Below are 14188 nucleotides of genomic sequence, written 5' to 3' on the forward strand. Positions count from 1 at the left end.
TACAGCCAGGTGGCCTCTTTTTTTGACCATGAGCAGGTGGACAAGTGGAGGCTGGGGCTTTGATCCCATACAAACCTCCTTCCCTACCAAGCTTCAGCTAATACAGATCAGTGGGAGACAATATTGCACTCCTGCTACTGGGGCTGGAGGAATGAGGAGGAAGGGTTATGTCTGAGTCATGGAACCTCACAGGTGTTTCTCAGGGAGTTGCTCTGAGATGGAGCTAATGACATGATTGAAGTTATTGTGCTTTTCCTGCACACACCAAGAGAGCTAAAGCTAATAATCAAAGCAACCTGAACATATGCTGTATACTAACCAAGAGGACATGCCCTGACAAAAATCACAGAAATGGATTCCCCTTTGTGTGTGCTCTGTCTGACCGACCTACGAGTGGGGAAACAAAGTTTTAACAAGTACTTTCACTTGGGGAAATCTTTCCACAACTACAGAAGTCATTAGGCTTCATCTGCAGTAGCTACAGTCATTGGAAGCAAAGTGGCCATCAGCGATGCTGGAATGTCTCTACAGCAGAGCTTTTGCAAATTAAGAGTCTGATGCTGCATACTGATTGAATGCTGCAAACTACTTCCCCCTTCTCTGTCCTTTATTTCTTCTTCTCTCAAGTTGCTGTCAGGAGTAATCCCTCTTCTAATATACTGAGATGAGGAAAATCTCTCTTCAGGGTTTTTCTGGTTGGTTGTTTGTTTTTCAATTAATCTCAGGGAGGGCTGTGCTGGGTTGGTGACATTGGTTTGCTCCTTGCATGTGCAGCACTGCAGCCCTGGCTGTGCTCAGAGCAGAACGTGCTGAGGGCAGATGTGCAGCAAGGGAGACTTGGCCTGCAGTAGTGGTCACAGAGCTTGGCACCAGCTCCAAAAACATACATGGAACTGCTGTGGGATGCTCATTTTAAATGTCTGTTCACCTGCTTGTGAAAAAAAAAACCTGTTCTGTGAACAACTTCAGCAGTTTTAAAATATAATTATTGCCTGAGTGCATCTAACAGTGGTGGCACAACTCAGGGACCACACTGACAACTGAAAAGAATGTGTCCTGGGACACTGATATGTACAGGGCTACATATATATTGGTGGTGAGGAAAAACTAGTGTACAAATTTATTTTAATAAGCTGGATATACAGCATAAATATTTATTATTATATTTTTCATTGCTTTATTTTTGTCTGTTCAGATGTCGTCTACTTTCCTACCTGGGAGAGGAGCTGAATGAGCAAGGCCAGCCTGAATGCCTCAAACTCCTGGGGAATTTTCTCTTGGAAGCCAGTGGCAGCTTCACATCTTTGTGTTAATGTGTGACCAGGAATATGCCAATTTGATTCACTGCTCTGGAAATACAGGTATTATTTCAGATTTAGCTAAATGCTAGAGTATTGTAAAAATTCTCTGTAACCAAAACAAGTGGAAGAAAATGTAATTTGGTTTATAATTATCCTAATAATAAATTTTAATACATTCTTCAGAAATTCTATTTAATGTGTCTCATCTAAGTGTTAGTTTTATTAACTGCCTCTTAAATGTTTAATTTGGGGGGGGTGCAAATAAGAGCAGAGCACACAGTGAAGACATCAGCATGAACAGACTCACTGGTTTTGTATTCAAGTCAGGGCTGTAGGCAGGAAAGTGCAGCAGGCTGGACGGCAGGAAGGCTGTAATTACTTATTAAACTGCAAACTTTAATCACATGCTGAAGCACTTTTAATGTTAACAAGCATTAACAGTAGGAATTGATGCAAACTCAGCTCTGAAGCCTGATGTCTCCAAGATGACAGAAAAGGTGTTTGAGGAGCTGCAGGTGTCAGGGGCTGAGCTCAGTCTCTGCTGGCCTGAGATGAACCTTCATCTCCACTGCTCTGGGCAAAGAGGAGCCCACACTCCTGCTGGCACTTCTTAGGACTCAGGGACACTGTGACAAAATCCAAAAACTTTGAATGTTCTCCTTTTTACCCCCTCTTTCCCTTCTGCCTCTTGTTGTGTGTTTGGAGGTGGTTTTTTCAGACATTATGCATGAACTGAGATTCTTTTTCCTCCTACTTTAGTATGTCAAGAATTGAAAATAAAACCAGAAACTCCTTCCAGTATTTATGGGCTTTTCCTTTTGTAAGTAATTTTGGTTGTTGCTACAGATGCACCATAGAAATAGAAATTACCATGTTTAGTCAGTGGTGAGCAAGAGGAAAGATGAAAAAGGCTCATGGTCCTAAGACAGCCAGAATAGTAGGGTTTATTATATTTGTATCAAAACTAACTTTTAAACTGGATTTTCAGTGAGCATTCTCACAGGAAGGACTCTCAACCAACAGATTGCAGGGAAACACAATCTCTTTAATTGACAAAATAAAGTCCAAAGGCAAGGCAAAATTTTGTGACAGCCAGCCAGTTTGATGCATTCTGTTAAATTTCTGTGCACCTATTCCCAGAATGAAATAATTTGGCTGAGATTATCAGGTGACTCCTTTGTGCTCTGAATTGGGTTGAAAGTCCCTCATTTCCTGAGCTGGCCCTGGCACATGCCTCCATGGGTTTGTCACTAGGTTTTCTCCTTCCTAAAAGATGGGTAATGCAGTTATCCCAACACATTGGGATTCTGACAAGCAGTGTCAAATCTCATGATAGCATATAATGACTCTCATTTTCAAACAAGAAAGAGAAATGGTGGTTATTGGAAAATGTTGTTAGATTTTTGTATTAAATCTTGCATAGTAACAGTATAATTATAATGTGTCATCTCTGGCTCAGTAATTTGACAATTCAGTTCTTTTTTGGGGGGCAGATGGCCTACAACATACCATATTTTTATAATTAGTTTATTCTCTGCAAACTCAGTATGTAATTACTCCCTCATTCATTACTAGTTTCTTTGAAATCTCCCTTTTCAAGAACTAATAAATCCTCCAACACAAGTGAAGCTTAAATTTCTCTTTGTACTCTCCTCTTTCCTCCTCTCTAAGGAGCTTTAATACTTACCACCCTGGTTATTTCACACTCCACATTATTTTAAATACATCTTCATCCTCACCCTCTGTAAAACACTTGGCCACCTTTCTTTTCTGCCCCTTTTTTTAAAGAATAGTGGATTTAAAGGTGAAGTTTTCTTGCCAGCAGGGTTAGGTACATAAATAAACAGAGTCTAAAATGCAAAGTGCTATGGGTGTATGTATATATCTGTGTGCTGCATTCCAGTGAGTGATGGGAGAGCACTCTTCCTCACAGTGCCAGTGCAGCAGGCATCTGTAGAAATAAAATCACATGATTTCTTTTTTAGTGTTTGAATCCCTGCTGCAGTACTTAGCTCATTTTAAATTGTTTTAGGCAGTGACATAATATGCTGACAATAAAGTTTCTTTCCAAATCTATGTAGCTGCAGGTGCTTCAAACTCTCCCAACCACTCCTTTGAGCCCAGCTTAAAGCTCTACTCTGAGCTTTGCTCCCCAAGAACAGCCCCTTTGTTGTGGTGCTTATCTGGGTACTGCCTGTGGCCTGATGCTGCTGCTCCAAAGTGCTTCCCACACTGAAATAACAGGCTCAGGTTTCCAGCTTACCCTCAAAACAAATCAAGTCTTTAAAAATAGAATAGCTCAAACAAGCAAACTTCAGGGGAAATTTGGCTCTATCCTTCTTCCTTTTAGGTAAGGTTATGTTCTGTCTAATTTCAGACTAGCACTCTTATCTTAGATTTAAACCATATCATGGAGGCTGAGATTTTCAAAGCAGCTTAAAGGATTTAGAGACATTTTCCATTCAAATTAAGGATCTTTCTTTCAAAATCCTTTTCATCACTATGTCTTGGTGTTTTAGTAGTTGTTCTTTAAGCAGTGCTTCACTTCAGTCACACAGAAATTCTTTGTGTTGCTACTTAATATTCCCCAAAAGGGCAAAGAGGAAAAGGAGTGGGAGGACAGGGATGCTGTGCATTACATCTGCTGTCTGCAGCATCCCAGTGGCTGAACAGGGCTGCTCCAGGTGCTTCAGCACCCCCTGTGCCCCATGAGACACTGACTTCAGTGACCCAAGTACGTGGGAGAGGGAAAAAACTCCCCAGGACTGAAGGTGGGAGCTCCTTCTCCTGCTGTCTGATTTAGTCACTGTCGTTATCAGCTGTTGTTCTGCCTATTTCTTCATCCCTTTCCTGCCTGAAATAATCCCAGACAAGAAATGAGGCATTGTTCTCCCACATGATCCTTGTTTTCTTCTCTGCCTGAACAAGACAAGCTCCTGAAAACAGATATGTTATGGAGCACCAGAACTGATGGCTGTATGGGGAATTTGTTGCAAATGTTTGACTTGTAAGAGATGACTCATGGTGAGCTGTATGCCATTGGAAATTCAGATTTTCTTAGGTCAGAGTGGCGTTGCTCCATGATATCAGTGGCCTGTTTGGTTCAGAGATTATCATTGTGACACTGACATGTATTAAGAGCTGAAAGAGACTCTACAGAAACCATTTTCAAAAAACCTGCACAGAAAAGAAAATATTTTACACTTGCTAAAAATTTCACTAAACAACTTGAGACTTGACACAGCCTAAATCAGTTTAGATTTTTTTCTTTCTTTCTGATTTTTTGCTGTTAGTGTAACCATTAGCATTTAAATTCTATATAAATTTTAATGTTAATTATGTAAGGGTCCAACTTGTTTTAAGATGTGTTATATATATTGAATCAAATCAGTTTAAAAATTAATATATTCTGCTGCAGTGAATATCTGAGACTAGATTAAAACACAGTCTGGAGGATTTTGTCTTCCTTTAGGTTCAGAAGATTTGTTTCCACAGTGTCACACCTACTGAGGGTACAGTGCCAGCACAGCCCACCCTTGGCAAAGGGACAGGAAAACACCACCAGGAAAATGGGAATATGAGTGTAACTCCTGTGTGTGTGGCTCTGGTCCACAAGTGCTCACAGCAGCTTGAAAAGTTCTGTCCAAAACTGTTCATGCTAAATGGAAAAACGGCCAACAGATTAAACAGCTACCAAGGAATTATAAAATTAAAATAAATAACTAAAAAGGAGTAGTGATGGGTCACATATCACAAGATCAGCAGGAATGAGTGGCTCTTCCAGGGCATCACACCCAAAACCCAAACCACTGCACTCCCCCAGTGTGTTTCCCTTGTTGATGTATGAAGGATCCCCACTGTAATCTGGAACCTGCTGGTTTGGCTGGGCAGGTACTGTTCTGCTGAAGGGACAGAGACAACATTTTAGATCCTGTTGGGTCACAAATAACTCTTCAGGAGCTGCTGTTGTACTCTCTGCTCTTTGTAAAGCACCTGGGAAAGGCACAGGGTGAAATGCTGAGGCAGTTTATCTGAGTTGGGCAAAAGTATTTAGAATTTTCCTACATGGAATAAGAGCCCTGATGGAGTTATTCCCATACTTGACTCGAGTTTCCTGCCTCAACAGGAGCACAGCCCTGCCTGTGACTCTCCAGACACTGGTCTGAGTTTCTCAGAACCATCTGCTGCACCTTCCCAGCCAGCCCAGGCACTGCCCTCCTGACAGTTTTTCTCCACAGGTAAAACTTGACCACTCTGCTGCAATTTAAACCAAGGCACCCTTCAGTGTGGTGCCTCTGTGCATCCTGATCAGTGAATACCTGCTGCACTAAGGGCTGCAATTGAATCCAGGACCTTTAAGAAGCTGTGTTTTTTTAATGTACCTATTATAAACCCTGCATTAAAGCCCATTTTTTTGCTGTGATGTTCCAGTTTCAGACCATTTCCTCCCAAATTGTAAACATGCAGCTCCATGAGCAGTGCAGCTACTGAAGCCTGCTTTTCCATCGATTTCTATCCCCTTGGTTGGATTCCCTGGTGTCCAGGACCATGCAGGCTCCTTCCCAAGCTGGCATTGCACTCTCTCATTTCTGCCCACATTCCTCCCCTCGAGCAGGAGCTCTCTGTGCTGACACACGGAGTGTCAGGCTGCTTTTCCCCTCAGCAAGGGCTCTCCTCACTGAGGTTTGCTGTACTGGAGACTGAGAGCAGCTGGTTTGATAGCCCTGCCCTGGTGAGCGTGGATCAGATCAGTCATGGGCTCAGAGGTATCAGCAACAGATGAACATGGCCAGAATAAAAACACTTCCTTTTTTTCTCCTTTTTAGTTTATTTCTTACTTTTTTTTTCTCTCTTAATTTCAAATTTGTTTCCTACCCAAGTTTTTTTGCCCTCCTGATGGAGGTTTGGAGCTGCAGCAGCAGTTACAGTGCACAGAACAAGGCACTGTTGCAGTTGCAGGGAAATTGCACCAGCCTTGGCCCTCCCTGAAAGCTGAATTCAAGTGTTTATTGATAAAATCCCCTTGACAGGTAATTTGCTTCAGTATTTGGCCTCTGCAGTGCAGTGTAAAGTGGTGTTGGGTATTGGAAGGAGAAAGAGATATAATGGAATACACTTTCTTTCTCTTTCTAAACTGCACAGGCTTCTTTTAATTTATTTTTTTCTTTCACTATATTGAAGCTTTCTAAAAGTCTTCCAAGCTCATTGTCAGTATCTGTTTTAAAAGCCTTACAAAACACAGAGAGATCCTTAAGTTCCTTTCAAATTAATTGTAATATTGGAAAGTTAGTTTTTTCAATCTTTTCTAGTATTTTCAGGAAGAAAAAGCTGAAAACCAAACAGGAATTTGTATGCTCACATGTTCTTTGTGCTTGTAATGGTTACTACCAACTGTGATCACCAGGGAAACAGCAGATTCAGTGAAATTTAATTCCAGTAAATATCCAACAAAATACCATATATTATTAAATAGAATATGGTTTTTTTTTTCTGCACAAAAGATCCAAATATTAAAATTTGACTGTTCTCAGGTCCTTTGCCAGGAAAGACAAAGTGCTTTGGGGTGCAGCAACATTTACTAGCAGAAAATTATGGATAACTTATCTGTAGAGAAAGTTTCATCTTACTTGATAGCCATTAGCATCCAGCCCAAGCTTACAGAAGTCAATAAAAAACCTTGCACTAATTTTTGTGAGGTTTGTGCCCACAGTCCACTCATGGGCATTTTATAAGTGGTCTTATTTGTTACTGTAGATGTTCTGTTCCACCACAGTGTTCAATCCTGTTCTGAAACCTGCTAAAATAAATTATACCTACCTGTTCCTTGCACACTGCTTAACAGAACACAGCTACAGAACGTTTCTGTATCATCTTTGATCTCTAAAATTGAACCGGCAGCCTCTCGGCAATAATCACACTCATGAGGTTTCTGATACTTCCAGCCTTTTACCTGGATGGGAGAAACTGCACTTTGCTTTCTTGTTCATCTCTGTAAGGATTTAGCTGTATAACTTCCAGACCAGACCTTGGAGTAGGTTCTGCTGGAATTTAGATAGATGTGTGAAGGGGGTTTTAACTTGTCTGTGTCGGTTTGTTGAGCTCGTTCAGACGTCCCCAGCTGTTAGGAAATGCAAACTGCTTTGTGATCTTCTCAATAAGCCTTGACATCGTATTTAGCTTCTGAGGATGATGAGAAAAGCCAAAACATGAGGGAGCTGGTACAGCTGAAAAAGCTGCACAATCTGCTGTCTTTGCTCAAAAGGCAAAATATCCATATCCATGCATCCTTTGTGGAGGTGCTGTGTTTACCTTGGTGAGACCCTTCCAAAGGGAAGATCTGGTGTCACCTCTGCTTCCCGTGGAAATGAAGGGCACGAGCTTTACAACATCACTTACTCTACCCATATTGATTAACAAATTCCCTGAGAAGCAGAATAATATTCTTACAATAACAGCTCATTGACAAAGAATTGGGCTTCTGGGACTCCTTGCAGCATGTAATCTGAAATCCGTGACCAGTCACTGGATCCAAAGATGGATCCAGCATTTTCTGGAGTAAGGGATATTATAACACAAGTATTGTAAGCTAGAGAGGTTTTACTGCCATTTTTTGGACATCAGACTATTGCACTGGCTTACAGGACCTGAAGGCTTGTCTAGTACCTATGCTCACAAGGTAGTGGGGAAAACATACAGGAAAGTGTGGCTAATCCATTCCCAAAAAAATATGGATGAGAGGATAGTATATGTTGCATATATTATCCTCCCATATCCCTTTATCCTGGTTTGAGTAGACCAAAAGACATTCCAGAATCCCATTCCTTAAAATACATTCTGGGAGAGGAATTTGAAAAATTCTAGTTGTAAAAGTGGTGTAAAAAAGGAGTAAAGCCAAGGCAGATTGTCATTTGGAGTAAACTGGCTGAGATAAAATCAGCTATTCTAATGTGAATATTCACTGTGTTTAATAGCCTTCTTCTGAGACTGGTTTTAAAAAGGGGAAAAATGCTCTGTAGCACCTGCATGCTCTTCTGCCTTGCTGACCACGTATTTAGGCAGGAAATCATGTCACCTCCACTGCTAACTTTAGTGATGTGGATTTTTGTGTCTCCAAGCCAGGGCTGCTGTTTGTCCCTCTGGCCCCACAGCATCACTGGCTCCCTCTCAGCCAGAGCCAGGCAGACACTGCCATGAGCAGAGCAGGAACATCCTGAGTGCTGCTTCTCCTCGCTCAGGAGGAGCCAGACCTCATCCATCACCCACAGGTGCCTTTTCCTCCAGTGCCAGCCCAAACCAGGAGCACAACTACCCTGCTTCTCCAGTCCCAAACTGCATCTGGCTGCTCTGGCCAATTATTTGCACTGCCCCAAAGGAAACTGGGAAAAAATCATCTTTGGAAGCAGACAGATTTTGCTTGCTGTCACCAGAAAGGTTACTTTCTTTAGTCTCTGAAGGCTTTGGTGGATCAATTCTTGTGCATGGGAAAATAGATTAGAAAGACGCCGTCAGGTACGCTGTGCACAAGATAGACAGATGGAGACAGTGGTATCTATCTGCTACAGGGAATTGTCAGAGGGGCACAACTCATCACACTGGTTCTTAGAGAGCTTAATTTGCTGCTGGTAAATAATCTATTTTTTATTACCTCACATCCCCAGATTGTCAACATTCTCAGCTTTTTGCCACAGCTAATTAGACAGGCAAAAGCCTTATAGCCTAAAGAACAAGTCTGAGCTAAGCACCTGCCAAAATATCTGGCTTTTTTTAAGAACTGGAATGTCAAAGAGTGAAGGGGCTGCAGATCACATTTAAACGCTTTGAGCATCAATAAGATGATTAGACCCATGAGGCAAACGTTCAGAATTTCTCTCAGACTCACCACTGAGAGAAGGCAAGATAAAACTCTGATAGATAAAAACTACTGTGCAATGGTACCAAAGCTAATTATTCTGCTGAACTCTTGGAGAAATCTTGCAGGGATGTGTTGACAGCATGCTCTGTGTGGCCACTTCTGTTCAGGAAAGCAATATTTAATTGCATATGTGAGTGTAGTCTCTCTGTGTAAAGTATAGCTTTTGGAAAAGAAATTGTCTGAACCAAAACAAATAATGACCTCACTGTTAGCCAGGCAAGGCTGATTTGGCAGGGAGAAGGGAGATTTTGTTGGGTTTCTTTTCATGGTGGCTTTATTTTGGTTTTCCCATCTTTATTTAAAAATCCTATTTTCAAACAATTAATTTTACAAGGAGATTTTACAAAAAGCTCTGCACCAAAGACAAAAGGCACCAAATGATGCCCCTGTGTCAGGCATGCCATGGCTAAGGAGTGCAAGCAAAGAGCAGCAAAGGTATCCTTGCAGTCCCTGTGTGTCCTCAGTGGACAGACTGGTGGTGTTCATGGCCCAGTGTGTCCATGTCCCACGTTCCTGCTGAGCTTCCACCCAGCACAGGGACTGCAGCCATGCCTGCAGCCCCTCCTTACCCTGCCCTTCATCACCAGGAGCAGATATGGTGTGTCCACAAGGCTGAAGGGGTGTCCAGTATTCTCACATCTGAGGGAAGAGATGATGTGAGAGACACTGGAGAGGGAAAAATCTCCCAGCCTCTCCAGCCTGAGCAGCCATTCAGCTCAGTGGGACTGGCACTGTTTAAGGAGTGGTGCAATCCAGCTGTTGGCTACCTTGGGCTTTCCATGGTTATGAGCTCCAGCACCTATTTGTGCCTTTGGAAGTCATCCCAGAATTTGCTGACTTGTGATTACTCATCAGGGACCCCATTCTCTCAGCTAAAGTGAATAACCCGCTTTTTCCCTAAATTAACTTTTACTGCAATAACTTTTTGCACTTTTCTGCTTCTGATATTGCAGAGAGAGAGATGGAATGGAGTTCAAGCAAGGAAAGTCAAGATAGATCATATGCCTGCACCAAAGTATAAGCAGTCACCAGCTGATGTCATACATTGCTTGATGGCATTGATATTGCTGGAAAAATCTCTATGACTGAAAACAGTAAGGATTAAAAAAATGGCAGACTGTATGTTTCTTTTCCTGATTGAATAGAAGGTGATAAATTTATTTTGCTTCCATTTATAGGCATGGTCTTGTATTATATTGATTTGCTATTTTTAAAATAAATTTTAAAAAAATTCAACTGGAAATAATTTAGGGCTGCAACAAAACCCACTGTATTCTGCCAATGCCTTCTGAGTAGCAAACTATAAGGCATCTTTCTTCTCATTCTCCACACTAAAGATGTTCTCTCTCTCTGTCACTTCCATAATTTCTATCTACATAGATTTTATATATTCTGAAACCACACTTTGAGATGGATTATACCTTCAGTCCTGTATGAACTAGCTCTGCTTCAAACAGCCTCCAATGCCAGAGCACTGCCACACCCACAGAGGAATCCCTGGTGCAGAGCTCAGGGTTATAACCCCCAGAACAGGCACAGGAAGGGGCTTTGACTGTGTGTGCACACATGATGCCTTGTGGTAACCCCACTCTTCTGTCACTGCATGGGAGTCTTTCACACAATTTGTACTTTGGGTACTGCTAAGCACTGCAAGCTGTCTAAACTCATGGTTTTTGCATAGATGGACTCCCAAAGCTCCTGTTGAGGAGGGGCAGTAGGAGAGCAGCTGGGTGGATGGCTGGCAGCTGGCCAAGGTCAGCCAGCACAGATGGGGAACTCTGCATGGTCATGAGTGAGAAGAAAAGTCAAAATGCTGATATTTTTCTTTCAATTTTTTGAGTTGAGGCTTGATTAATATTAAGTGCTTTTAGTTATTGTTATTGTTGTTTACCTGAGTTTTGAAATTCAAGCTCTCTCTGTCCCCCTTTTCTATTGCAAGGAAATGAGTGAATTCTTGTCACGATTCCTTTCTATCTGAGACATTTGGTGGTGTTTTCTCTCCTAGGCAGAAATGTCAGTAAGAAATTGGCAGGGTTCTACAGCCGTGGTCTGGCTTTGCCATTCAAAGTTTATCATTCTGCTGAGAAAGCCTTGAGGATTCCCAAAGCAATGGTGTGAAAATCAAGGTAAGCAGTGACTAAATTAAGTGCAGAGACTAAATTAAAATTGGACATTGTATTGTGTGCCCATAGCTGGAAAGGGAAGTTAAAATTAAAAACCAAAAGGGACTGTGGCCACTCTCTTTTCTTAGCTCTGGATTTAAACGTTCAGCTAATATCTTTCTTCATTCAGGACAAAGTCTGCTTGATTCTAGGACAATATTGAGTCAGGTTTAGTGTGTCAACAAGAGAGTCAGCCTTTCCTTTGAGAAGTGCATCACACACATGGGCACCTACTGTAAAAGGTGGGGAAGGAACTGGTAGTGATAACTGAGGTGAGGAGCTGAAGTGCTCTTGCTCTCACTCTCTATTTTTCACACATAAATAAGCACACATAGATGTCTTTCATATCCCTCCTTGCATCCTTTCCATAGGCTGCTCTGTCAAGTTGGGTTTTTTTTAACTAATTTAAGATTTCACATATCCAGTGAGAGCTGCTCAGGCTGAGCATGGTTTGTTTGCAGCTGGCACTGAGCTGCACAGCTTCCCCAGGGGTGCAGAGGTTTGGGCAGGGGCCCTGCAGTGCTGCTGGGGTGTGGGATAGAGCTCACCTGGGGGCTGTGCTCAGATTACACACAGGGAGCCCCAGCAGCAATTTATACAGCACTCTGTGATGCACCTCCACCTTTCCTGGCAGGCAGGTTAAGCCATGTCAGAAATCCCAGCCTCGACAGGGAAATCACTCCGTTTTCTGGCTCCCCTAGCCTGGAAATGCATTCCCTCTCTGCCAGGACTTGAGAGAAACACATCCGTAATCCACTACTCCTGTTTATAGGAGCAAAGCTTGCTTTACTGTGCTTGAATTTAAATAAAGGTATTTGCACATCCCTGATGAATTTTTTCCACCTGTATTTTTATCCATAATAGACTGCCTCTGTACTAGCAGTGAGTGATCAATTGTTTGGGGGTTGTTTGTTTTCAAGGCAACGCGTGGGTGATTCTCAATCCTCCCCTGTGACAGAGCCTGCTGTTATCAATACATTACCTTCTTTTCACTGGGAGCACAGCTTGCAGAAGGCATGGAAAATAAATGGGGTCTGGTTTAACTCAAGTGACAGGGAACCTGTCTGGTAAATCAGCTTCCAAAGCCTCTCCCACTTTGGAAGTGGCCAGGGCAAGACCTGCACTTGCAAGGTGCAGTGCAGTCTGAATTTTTTTATCTTTTTCTAATTAACAGGAGTTAGTCTTACAAAGTATCTGCAGCAAGTGAGAGCCAAGAGGCTGGAGTGAGTGCCCTCTGTGGTCTCTAAAGAAAGAGGACACATGCAGGGCTGGGAGAGCAGCTCTGACTCCAGCATCCCTTCAGTCCTGGACAGAGGGTGCCAGAAAGTTGTGTCCTGCCAAGGACCAGAGATGTCATGCTCTCTGTACCTCCTTTTCCCCTTCCACATTCAGTTTATTTGCTTTTTCAAGGCATAGAGACACAGAATAGTCCTCAAGTAGTTTTTACCCTTCCTACTGAGGAGGGGTTTCTGTCTCATTTAGTGGCTTTAGGCAGTGCTGAAGTTCAATGAGGAGGAGCAGGGACTCAGCTGGAAATGCCAGCGTGCCTGCCAAACTGTCACCCGAGGTGTTTTCAGATGAGGATGTCTGCAGAAATTACACTGAGGCTTGGCATCACCAGACAAAGTGACTCTCTTAGCCCCACTGCTGACTAATACAGACAGCATGGTCTGTCGCCCCATTAAGGAGCTGTAGCTGCATGGAAAATAAAAAAATTTTAAAAATAAATTAAATAGAGTGGAATTCTGTAGGAGCAACTTTTATTACCAGGAAAGAAACATCTCTCATATAAAGAATCAGTATATTGCTGCAAATTTAGCTAATTTTCCTGATATTTCCCCATCCATTTCACTCTGGCATGGTGTGTGTCCTGCCGTGCCTCAGGGCAGCAGCACAGCCCCTGCAGTGGGTGTCCCTGGATGCTGGTGCCTGCAGAGATAGCTGGGGGCACTGGGGATAGCCCTGTGTGCACCAGCAGCTCTGGCAGGGCAGGGCTGGGCACCCTCCACACCCAGCAGCCCCAGCCTGGGCTGGTCCCTCCAGCTGGGCAAGGGGATGGAGCTGCTCAGGGGCACTGCTGGGCTCCTGCTGCCCTTGGGCTGCTCAAACACAGCTCCCCGTGGAAAAGGGCTTTCCAAAATGCCATTCCTCACCACAGTGTTTCATTTCTCCCAGAAATTTTTAGTTTGGGATGTGTTTTGTTGGTGTAAGGAGGGGGGATTTCCCTACCTGTACACAAGCTCACCTTGGTCTCTCTTTGTCAAGCTGAGCTTTTTCTGGCTCATGCTTCATTACCAATAATAATAAGAGTTTTCTGAACAAGAGAGATCTTGAGGCTTCAGCATTTTCACCATTCAAATGTGAGGACTATTATCTCAGTTGTTGTAGGCCTGAATCCTCCTTGCCTGCATGGCACCCTCCCTCAGTGGCACTAGCACAGCTGAGAAAAAAACAGCATCAGCCTTTCCTACACTGAGAATTTCAAGGGCCTTGTCTCATCTGGTCCAGCTTTATGTGTCTGTAACACTGAGATTTTTCACCTCTTTACAGGACACCCTACTAATTCCTATCTCCTTTCTATACATCTTTTTCCTGGTAGTATATTTGTATTTTACTGGCTTCGTTTTTTCTTTCTATTTCATCCTTTTGTTCTTAGTTTTTGGATTCCCAGATTTCCTCTGAGGAACCATCTGGAGTAAAAATTTATGTGTTGTCCCTCTTAGGTCTTATGCCTGAGAAAGCTAATAACAGAATTTCTGGGTCCTTTACCTGCTCTCTTACTGTCCACTGCAGTTAATGATGGGTTTATTGTC

General features: G+C 42.7%; 1 long non-coding RNA gene across 1 annotated transcript in view; it reads left to right on the plus strand.

Annotated features, from left to right (window-relative positions):
* The window catches only part of LOC107210998, an 83301-nt gene extending 71889 nt beyond the window's left edge, over window positions 1–11412 (plus strand). The window contains exons 2-3 of the long non-coding RNA XR_004499487.1: window positions 1196–1361; window positions 11219–11412. This is a non-coding gene — a long non-coding RNA (uncharacterized LOC107210998). The remainder of the gene's footprint in view (window positions 1–1195; window positions 1362–11218) is intronic.
* The last annotated feature ends 2776 nt before the right edge of the window (window positions 11413–14188 follow it).

This window comes from Parus major, chromosome 14 (assembly GCF_001522545.3).
Source record: "Parus major isolate Abel chromosome 14, Parus_major1.1, whole genome shotgun sequence".
NCBI lineage: Eukaryota > Metazoa > Chordata > Aves > Passeriformes > Paridae > Parus > Parus major.